Source organism: Carya illinoinensis, chromosome 7, assembly GCF_018687715.1.
Source record: "Carya illinoinensis cultivar Pawnee chromosome 7, C.illinoinensisPawnee_v1, whole genome shotgun sequence".
In the NCBI taxonomy this organism is placed as follows: domain Eukaryota; kingdom Viridiplantae; phylum Streptophyta; class Magnoliopsida; order Fagales; family Juglandaceae; genus Carya; species Carya illinoinensis.
The window spans coordinates 35424546-35436270 of record NC_056758.1 but is presented as its reverse complement, the minus strand read 5'-3'; the positions used below and the strand labels follow the sequence as shown (position 1 = coordinate 35436270).

The 11725-nt window shown below is 35.9% G+C and overlaps 1 long non-coding RNA gene across 1 annotated transcript; it reads left to right on the top strand.

Moving 5' to 3' along the window:
* The first annotated feature begins 4954 nt into the window (after window positions 1-4954).
* On the top strand, window positions 4955-6120 carry LOC122316873. The gene is made up of 2 exons (XR_006244319.1): window positions 4955-5395; window positions 5510-6120. It is a non-coding gene; the product is annotated as an uncharacterized LOC122316873 (long non-coding RNA).
* The last annotated feature ends 5605 nt before the right edge of the window (window positions 6121-11725 follow it).

The following is an 11725-nucleotide window of genomic DNA, read 5'->3' as shown; positions in this document are numbered from 1 at the left end:
ATCGGTTGTCCGGAAAGTCATTTACTGGTGGTCACGCGAAGAACTGGATATAATTAGTTAAAACAAGCGTTTGTTCTAATTTGCCGACAGTATTTAATTAATATTTAACACTAGGACAAATAGTATCTATTTTCCTTTTGTCGACGACGTCAAATACATGCTTTGTGATATTTTTAAACATTGCGAATGCACGAGGAAGATGCCACCAACGACGAAAGAAGCTAGCTAGCTCATGAATATCATGGACGATGACTAATGTAAGTAGAACCAATTTTTTCAATAAAATAATTAGAGAGTATAACAAATCACTCTGGAATTAATGCATATAGATATACACACACACACATACACACATGACAGATACCGTTGGTTAAGGATTTTTTTTTTTAATTGTGGGGGCGGGGGTGTTTACTTCTGAACGAAATGGATCGAGATATTGTCATATATAACATTGATAGAGTTGTTTATTTGATAATTAACATGCATGAAACTCAACCTCCTGCTAGCTAGAAACCTGAATATCCGGGGAAAATCGCTCGGTCGTCCTCATGCATGCATACGATGAAATATTGAATAAATTTGATTAAAATGCATGCATGTAGGAGGAGCTTGCTCATCAGTGTGCGTGGTCACGTCCCTAGTTCTCAATGCATTTTCGAGCAAAGCAGCGCTATGTGTCCTTCAACTTGATTAAAAAGTTGAATATCAGCGAAATGATGGCAACGGATCGATCATGATTATGCTCTTCCAAATTCCGTGCGTACGTGCATGGTTCTGCTTGTGTATGTAACTAGGCTATGGACAAGCTAGCTAGTCGATCGATCGTTTTCCGCTTAGTCGACTTCTTTCTCCATCAACGTCACTTTACTAGCTAGCTAGCTTCTTTGTTCGTTTCTCCAACAATATATTCCAAAGTTAATAATTTTTCTAATTATATAATAATTCTGTAATTTCAACTTCACAACTAATTAATATTTTGTCGCTGTACGTTTTTATAAATTAAATCTTGATGCCTAGCTTTCTGTCAAAGAATTCCATACGCACATACATATCATGTCATACAAATCCGCGCAAGTGCATCAAGAATAGTTTAAAGGCGGGTTTCGATAGTGTATTACATGTTTTATATAGGAAAATGATTAAGACTAGATTTGTAAGTCTTATGTATTATATATATTTTTTAAAAAGTTGATAAACTCATTTTTTCTCAAACTTAGTGGGCGCGCGAGACTACTTGCACATGTTATGAGAGAGAGAGAGAGATAAACAAAGTCTCAATCTACAAGTGGCTCTCCCTCACATGGGACTATAATATATATAGCTCCATGCAAAGGAGGGTGTGGTTCAAATGTCAAAGACAATCGATAGAAATATTTTGTCAGCGAAAAATAATTTGTACTAGTACTGTGGTCCAAAAGCTTCCTTAATTATACGTGACCAAAAAGGAGAAAGCAACGAAGTAAAAGACAATTTCATAAATTCCATTTAATCTCTTTTTATTTAACTTTTTTATAAAGAGCGAAATTGAGAAAGAAAACAAAATATAGAAGAATAACAGAGAGTACTAGTACTTTACTTTGAACTTTTTTTTTTTTTAACAAGCAAATATTTTATAGATAAACTACGAGGATACAATGATACAAGATTTTGTGGGGTGAGAGTCCCCAACAATCTTTTCAAAACAAATAAAAGCAACAATGAAAAGAAAATAAAAGCGGGTTTTCTAGTCAAAAGATTGGCTCCAACCCAATTCTACACGGGGATGCCGCTTTAAAGCGATTTTAACATAGTCTGAAAAATAGATTATAAACTTACAACTAAAAGTCGTAGTTAAGAGTGGTGCACTACATTTTACTGATCTGGTCTAATTGTAGAAGACTATCACGATCACATTGTATTGATTATGGGTTAAAGAAAGCGGTAACATAGGATAGCAACCTGAGTCTAGGCCGTGTCGCTTGCTGGATAACACCTTCTGTGGCGGCGCGTGTAGACCATGCGCCACCTTAGGAGGGGAGCAGACAAGTTGATCCGAGAGATCAAAGGTTGGTGAAGTCAGATGGGCTGCACGTGATCTCAGAAGTCGATCCAGGAAGCGGTTACGCATATTAAACGCACACGGCAGGGGCCGCGCATGTATCAAATGCGCCGTACAAAATCGCAATTTTCTGCTGCAAGCATGAAGATCGGCAGCTGTAGAGGTGGGGCGTGTGTGAAGGAGGAAGCTGGGAAGCAGCAAATCAGTGATAGATGGTGCTACAGAGTGGAAGTAAAACGAAAAACTACGAGAAAATGAAAGGGACAGACAGAAAACCGTATAGACAGAGCCATCGAGGTTGGCTAGGAGAGGAGATAGTCGGAGTCAAAGCTCCAAATCCCTTCTGCCTAGTAATGAACGGAAAATCTTACGACTATGGAGGGGCAACGGTATGGAGAGAGAAATAAGGAAACGGAAAAGCCAATTATTGGGTATATAGACACAACACTTTACTTTGAACTTAAAATCAACATTTTCTGCCCCCGCAGATCAATGACGAAAAAATTGCAATAATTATAATCGTTTTTTTTTTTTTAAATAAGCATAGAAACAAAGGAATTTATGCCATTCATTCGAATTATAAACGGATGCATGCACGTCTGTACAAAATCTCATATTAAATAGTAGATCACAAAAGTGCTAGCTATAAATTAATTGGGAAGAGAGAGATTAGAAAGGGGTACAGATTATTACTCGTGTATATATATATATATATATGATATCATATCCATGTGATATGATTAGAAATTATATAAATGGCGGCCTATATAAATGTTTGTCATTTACCCAAACATTATAACTTAATTTTGCTTGAAACGGGTGGCAAATTGTTTGATCCGCCTAATAGATGGCGGCATGCAGTGATCTGAATGTCACGGATTAACTATGGAACCCTAGTTAATTAGAAATTGGGTTCACGGGCGTATCTTGTAGAAATACATGGCGTTTCTTGCTAGCTTGCTGCATGCAGTTGCAGTCAATAGCTATCATCTCCCAATTGATCCACTTGTCAAAACCCCTCGATCTCCTACGTACGTAGCTCTCATGATCAGTAAGTGACTAATCAGCGACTCTCTTTTGTCACGAGTTGATAACCTTTTGTCATTTTATGTGGCCACCTCAAAGTCACTAATTATCATAAACTGTTGATCCTTTTAAGTACTCATTTCTCTTAATTTGTATATTAATTAGATTTCTAATAATGTCCTTTTGTTTTAACCTGATCGTCTCTAAAACACCTCCCCACCACAGATCCATGAATATCAAGTGTTAATTTTTTACAGTTTTTTTTATGTAATTACTTTTTATAATTTGGAAAGAGATAGACACAATATATACGTGAATTTCACTGTATTAGTAACAGGCAATATTTAAATTTTAATGTAACATAATCCACATGTTTATTTATCTCCAAATTGTACAAAAAATATTTGAATAAGAAAATTCTAGGAAATCTTTGATTTTTTATCTTTTAAACTAAACAATATTCTTTTCGATGTAATAAATGTGAGAGTAAATGGCGATACAAAAAATATTATGGAAAATGGTAGTACCCAAACTGGGCAAGACATAAATGACATGGTCCACTTGAAATTTGAATGAAAAGCTTGTACGTTTCATTGACAAGCGGGGTTGGGTAGTTATGGGAAGTAGTAAATGCAGCGATAAAAAAAACAATGAGGAATACATCATGAAAAAATGGTACCAAAATTTAGATTTCTAACTCTAGCCGGGGCATAAATGACATGGTCCCCACTGAATGAAAGCTTGTTCCTTGGCAGGCAGATGACGTGAGACCGAAAAGCCATTGGCAAAAAGCAGGCCTATTTCAATTATATAAATATATATTTATCTTTTATCAGAAAGCTGTCAGAAGTGTTGCTGCAGACCAGATGTCTGGAAGGATCGGGGAAAAACAGAGACTTTAATGTGTATCCACTGATACACAGGCAGACAGATAGGGCAGTTCCATGCATTATGATATGGCTAAAATAGAAGGCAATACACGATACACGCGCGCACATATATATATATATATATATATATATAGAGGGAACGTCCTTTGAACGTTTGCCTAGCCGCCGCGGGGGGGCCATAATTTGTATACTAACCATATATATATATAGAGAAAAATTATTTTCATCAGCTATTATTTATCATTACATATTATATATCTTATAAAAAATATTTATGTATCTTATAAAAAGCATCATTACACTTTATGAAAAAATTAGAAATATATAATGTGAAATTAAATAGTAGATGATGTATATCAGTTCTCATATATATATAGTAGAAACGAACGTTCAATAGACGTTTGCCTAGTAAAGGCAAAATATAAACATTAAATTTTCTTATGAAAGCAAATAATAGTATAAAAGAAAAACACAATAATTGTATTAAAATAATTATATATATGAGAAACTGGAACATAACAAGTTGTCTTCTGCAACAATAATAAATTATGGTACCAAAGACATGAACCGTGGTCGAAAACCTGACGTACAACATTCACTGCTAAATTAACACAAAATGATAAAAAAAAATATTCATTACAATACAATATAAAGGTTTTGGTATTAAAGTTGTAAGAATTTAAAACATAGGAAATTACTTTATTTTAATGTAATCAAATATATGGTTTCTAATATGCAATATCTTTTCCTTTTTCGTGATGGGCTCATATCTCGTATTTACGTTTATTTTTATTGAATGACGATTTTATTTAATATAATGAGTAGCTCTCTTGTTTTAAAATTTAACGTGTTTCTCGTTGTATTGTTTTATGATTTCTAAGTTGTGTAATTTAAATAATGTGTTTTCTTGATATTAATCATTATTTTCATTTAAATTACACTCTAGTTATTATTATTTTATTGTTAGAATTTAATTATTTTATTTTATTAATATTTAGTTGTAATGTTTTTATTTCACTTTTACTTATTTTTATTGTGTCTTTTACTTTGTTGGACCCTTTATTTTCGAACTGGGTTTGTTTTGAGTGTGTTTTATTTCATTTTTGGCCCAGCCCGTTTGGAATTAGAAGCCCAGCCCATTGCACCAGCGCAGCCCTCTCTTTTTCCCCTTAACGGCATCGTATTGGCCATCAGCCCTTAGGGTTTTAATTCTTTCATTTCTTCTTCCTCCAGCCGCACACTTCCTACTTTCTTTCTTCTTCTTCTTCATTTATTTCCTTTTCTTCTCCCCGGCCGCACGACAGCTTCTCCTTCTCCTTCTCCATTTCTTTCAGTTTCTTCTTTCTTTTCTTCCCCCTTGTTGCGCCGCTGCTTCCTTCTTGTTCTTCTTTGGTTTTTCTTTTCTCTTCATTCTCTTGCGCCGGTTGCTTCTCTTCTTATGGTAATTGTTTTCATTTTCTTTTGTGGTTCTTTTCTTCTCTTATTCTACTATTAGATCTTGCTTCTTCTTCTTTCTTTTGCTTTTATTTTCTTTCCTCTGTTTTCTCCATTGTAGGTCCATGCCGTGAAGCTCCATGCTCGGGATCTCCTCTCTTCAGTTTCCTCTCTTGTTTTTCCTTAGTATTTTCGTGATTCATTTCGTGTTTTGCTTGTTTTTGGTTCTTGCTGTGACTGCCATCCCCAGCCCTCCATCGAAGCTTCCCCTCTCCCCTGCTGTTGATGTGCTCCGTCCCCTCACAATAGTCAACAAACGAAGAATAAAAAGCAACGGAACGTAATTTAGGATTACAAGCAGGGGTAAAATTGAAAAAAAAAATATTAGACGAAAACATTGTAGAAAGTGAATTCGCACTTTATATATAAGTATAGATAATATATATGAAGTAACATTCTGTTGGGTTTTGCTCTTTGCTTTGTCTCATGTTGGCTGAGAGTGAAGGAAGATGAAGGCCTAAGGCCTATAAAATGAGGTTAATCTTTTTGATAAAGTGTACCAGTTAAAAATCTATCTAATAATTTTTTATTTTAGTTAAAATACTATGTTGGCCTTTTTTGTAAAAGGGGAAGAGGTATGAGTTAAAATTTTGGGATTGTATTTGAAGTGAAGAGAAAAATTATGTGATTGTAATAATTTTTTACATAGTAAATTTTCTTCTATGATCTGTGGATGTTTTTTTGTTGTTATTATTTCTGTATGTTCTTGTTATTTTTGTAAATTGTAGATCTTAAAGAGGTGAATTTAAAAAGTCTAAATTCTCAACAAATGCATAGGAACGGTACTAATGACCAAACCATCAACAATTCCACGAGAATGTCAAACACCAATTGGCCGGAGTCCTCGCCAATGAGACGTTACAAAAAAGGCAAATGCTAGTGGTGTTTGGATTAAGGGAAAAAATGATGGCGGAAGCGTAATATTTTTTCATTCGGATATAGGTAAGATTGTAAGAACAGACGTACGCGTCTTTCTCTTCCCCAATTGTTATTGCATGGCATTTGGGCTGGAGCCCATAATTACAAATGTGAGTCTGAAGTATCAGGCCTCTTAGTGCTTTCATAACAAGAGGAGGTATACCAATGGGCTGCCCAAATGACAAGTCCCAAGTGTCTAACCACTAACAGGCGTCAATTAAATCACGAAGCAAAAAGAAGAAGGTGTAATGCTTTATACCAATGTTTTGAATTCCGTTCCGTTCCGATTGGATTGGCAAGAATTTATCATTTCAATGTAGTTTCTAGTATTCTATCACTCCATTCCATTTCGCTTCAAATTCTGATCATTCCAGTCCCGTTTCGACCATTCTGGTCAAATTCCAACCATTTCAGTCCCGAAATTGAGCGTTTTGGACAATTTTTGTAATTTTTTTTATATTTAGATGGTATTTTTATAAATTTTAAATCTAAATGGTATTAAATTCATCCTAAAATATAAAATATATTTACATAATTTATATTTTTTTATAATTTTAAATATGTCCTCTCATTCTCTATTTTTAAAGTATTATTATTTTTAATAATTTACCTATTTTTTAATTTTTTATCTTTATTTTTATGTCTTAACTCAAATTTGTGATTTTTTTCAATATATATTCATTTTATAAATCTTCAATTTTTCTATATATATGCACATGAAAAAATCTAAAATCAGTCAAATTGGTGCACCCCTTGCGCACTCTTGATGACATGTAAAGGGGTTTAATGAAACGATGCGTGTTGGAAGCGCCTCAAACTAAAGAGCTGATGGACTTATTCGAAACGGTGCGTTGAAGTCCTCCTTCCCAAATTCCCCCATGATCGATGTTGAAGCTCTAATTCTCATGGTTCCCCCCTCACCCTTAGTTCATCTGCGAACGAAGAAGCTTAGATGAAGGAATTGTGGAATATTCACGTGTTTAGTCTACTTTCTCTATATTTTTGCATTTTTTAATTTTTCTGGCATATATATAGATGATTTTCAGTTCATAAAAACCTGTAATTTCTATTCTTGAATTCCTGAAACCTTTAAAAACCCTCAAAGATTTGATGGCTGTTTTTGCTTGCAAGCTTTGGTTATGGCCTCCTTGGTCTATTGAGTCCTAAAAAATAAAAGCAGTAAAATAGTTCCATTTTGCTGTGGCATTGTTCAAAATCTTGGAAAAATTAGAAAATGTGTAGCTCTAATCATAAATTTGTAACTCTTGGGAAAATACTTACTTCTTCATGATCTCCTAATTTTCTTTTCTGGGTTGTTGAGAATTCATTATCTTTCTCGATTAACTCTTGATCTTGCAGTTACTTGCGTTTATTTTAAGATAAATAGCTCTTGATCTTGGGCTCAGAGTGATCTATTCCATTGGAGATCCACATGTGAATTGGGTTATCAATGATCTAGATTGACCATAGGAAACCAAATAAAAATGCAGCCTACTCATTCTCACTAATTTTTTGCAATTTTTGCTCTCATTGATATGTGCTAATAAGCCTTGATCTATATTGCATTTGTGTCTTGTTCATACGGATTTCGATTCTTTGGGTTTAATTGCTGTTGGGCTCTCTTTCTTCTCTGGAAATATTTGATCTGATCACTTTTTAGGACTTGGAGACCTCTCTTTAATGTAGTACAGGAGACGAGCCGGTACGTAGCCGTGCCGATGACAGCCGAAAAGGGGCTGGGTATCGTGTATTTGCCTGAGTGCCGCCTTTGTTCGTGTTGAGCCAGAAAGATTAAGGCCTCTGCATCCTTAATTCAGCTTCAGCACAAATTTACAAAATTACCCTCTAGGTCAGCACGGGGTGCGCAAGGGGTGCACCAATTTGACTGCCCGTAGCATAATTGTATACACATATACATGATACTCACTTACATATATATGTATTTATTTTATTAATTGTTAGTTTATATATACATATAAATATTCATATATAATATATAATTAATCCCGAAACGGTACACCGAAACATATCAATACCGAAATATTCCGTTTCAGTACATTAACCGGAATGGTTTTTGGAACGGATTTCAAAACTTTACTTTATACAACTAATAGTGCGTAAGTGCGGTATATTCGTTTTGAAGTAAAATAAGATTTATAATTAAAAAAATTAAATTTTTTCATTTGAATTTCGTATTTATTTATTTTTTTAAAAAATAATTACACGACACTTACACACTCATGACTACAACTATCATTTCTCATTGTTAGGCATTGATGATTTGTGAATAGTAATTAAATAAATGATAAATAATAATGAAATAGTATTGAATAATTTATAAATAATAATAAAATAATTTAAGAATTTCTCATATTCGTTGTATTTTCAAACGTACCCTTAAGTCTATTTCTCAAAAAACAAAAACAAGAACAAAAATAACATTATTTTTCCAGAAAATCTCGGATTTATCAGTGTTTGGCGGAAAAAAAAAAAAAACCTGGCAAATGATGCTGAAAACGTTTTCGACCATTTAATATAGGTTGCACGAAAAAATAAAAAATAAAAAGAAAAACCGAAACCTAGAACGATAAAGAGTTAGAAACTGACCAGAAGCCGTTGGCATCTCGTCACAATTTTGTATCGGATAAAACCTAAGAAGAGGAAACCATAGCAAACATAAAACACCGACCAACGCCTGCCGCCACAAAATCACTTCCAAGTCGCAATGACCGCGAAGACAATTCGCGTCGAAGACAGCGAAGACACTCGTCACTGTCATCACCACACAGCCGAAGGGAGATTCGAAGTCCCTACAAAATGTTCCAATTTACGTACCTTAGATTCAGTTGTCATAGTTTTGGGCCTTATGTGCAGGAGATGCTAGAACATAGCTGCTCTGTTCTAAAATTCCACCCGCTTTTAAACCCAAGCCTCCTTCAGTCTTTGATCTACCGACATGCCGGGCCCATTTCCCTTTCTCTCTCTCTCTCTCTCTTTTTTTTCCCCTATGATCCGTATGGTCTATGGATGGGTCTTGTAGTGCTCATTGGTCATGGGCCTTCTGTTCTCTACAACATGTTCTGCTAACGTGCTGTCCTGTCCAGCCTTCTAGGCATGCCTCTAGGTAAAATTTATTTTTAAATTATTTTTTATTCATATTATTTTCATATCTTTAAATAATATTATTTTCTTTAATTATTAAATAATAAGAAAAATAAATAAATAAATATATGAATGATTAAAATGAATAGACAAAATGGAAAAGCATGTAGCATTATCCTTAAACAATACTGCTAGAGACAACTATTCTGTATTCCCGATGCGGCTACACGGCTGACGTGGCACGTCAGCCGCTAATATTATATTATATTAAAAAAAAAACAAAGGCAGAAATGCAGGGGAAGAAAATTTATTTTGAATAAAGATTTCGTCTGGGAAGGGAGGAGGGAAATGCAACGGGGCATTCATCTGGATCTTCATCAGATTGTTTTCAACAGTAAACTTTTGTAGCTATAGGTTGATCTTGTAAAGTATATTAACAAAGTCACCTATAAGAGCCGTAATCAGTGAAAAATGAAAGAAAATATACAATTGGTGCAAAATAAAACTTTTAGCAAAAATATAGTATAATTGAAATTCTAATGAATTCCGTATGATGCTTAGGTTGAAAAATCAGACCTTGATCAGTTTGGAGCGGTAGCTAGTTCAAGTTATTTATGAAAACAAATAATAACTAACATTAACAGGGGGAAATTATAAAGACTGAAAGTATAAATAATAGGACGCACTTCAATGGGGGGAGCTTGAGGAGTATAAGAAAGGCAGGCACAAATGGAGCCTTTCTTGAAACTTCCGGAGGCGTCCTTTTCGGCCAAGTAGTTCCATATGCAACCGTCGATTTCCATGCAACAAATGAACTTGAGGCTAGAATTCACAAAGTCATCCTGCATCAGGTCGAGATTGTCCGATGAATGGAGCAAAGAAGAATATAAAGAAGGCGGGTGAAGGGTGGAATCGAGAGGAGAAGAAGTGAGATTGACGCTAATACACAACATTTCGTGAATGAGAGGAGGCGGGCGTCTTGGGCGAGGACAAGGAGGTGGTACTCATAAGAGTGTGGGCGGTGGATTTTGGTGAAGATTGCTTCAATTTAATAGGAATAGTGGTCATTGCAAAATTCAAAGAGGAATGTAAATTTTAAGAATCGAAAATGAGATTTGATTCAGTAAATGAAACGATTTATTATCATTTTACTTTTAAGAATGATGAGAATGGAAGAGTAAAGGCCAGACGATAGCTTCAGTTGTAACGACAAGAGAGAGCATAATTATAAATTATTGTTTTGAATCTAATTCTAAAGCGGATTTTCATGCCATGTAAGCATTGAGGACGCAACAGTTAGGGCTACACACCGATCCGTCCAAATCAAATTTTGGATCCAACCCGACCCGTCCGGCAGGAAATCGCGCTCCAATTCGACCCGACCCGACCCGCAACTTGCGGATCGAGTCGAACCCGTTCTCGTTACTCTGCTTTCGATTCTCCCCTCCCCCTTCATCTCCCCTCCCTCCTCTTCCACTTCCTCTTCTCCTACTCTGCCATTTGCTTTCGATTCTCCCCTCCCCCTTCCTCTTCCACTTCCTCTTCTCCTGCTCTGCCATTTCCAAGATCAACCCTGTGGTCAGAAATCTATTGATTGCCTCTGCTACGAACTAGGGCTTTGAAGCATGCAATGCGATTCGTTCAAAGAACTCGGTTTCGGTGTCGTCGACTCTGGTTTTTCCCGTCTATACTCCTCCTATCGTCATCAGGTACTGGATTTTGAGTCCGATCTCAACCTTGCCAAGCGTCTGGGACCTCAAGCCAAGAAACCTCTCGATAATACGACGCCACTCAACCCTGATACAGTTCGACAACTCCTTCAACAACAACTCTGTGGCCGCCACAACTGCCATGATGCTCCAGTAGGAGCTCCTGATCATGTCCAGGGGTCGAGAGATGTTAGCCTTGTTAGGGATTGAAAATGGGACAGAAATGGAGGCAATTCTTTTTCTTCGTGATCTCGGGCCACGGTTTGATCGGTTTCGACATGCATTAACCCGATAAAGGGTTTGAGCCACTGAACTCGACTAAAGTCGGGTGGGCCCAAGTCGGGCCTTTCGAATTGATCGGACTAGGCCCTTCTATGCATAGCCCTAGCAACAGTATACCCCAATTGCATTTAGAATTTTCCATCCTTCAAATAAGCCATGGAATATGTTTCCTTGTATTGGAAGGGTTGATTGTAGGGAACTAGAGTTAAAACTGCGCCGAGCAGGTAACTTGCCCTGAGTTCTGTTGCACAGGACTTCTTTATGCT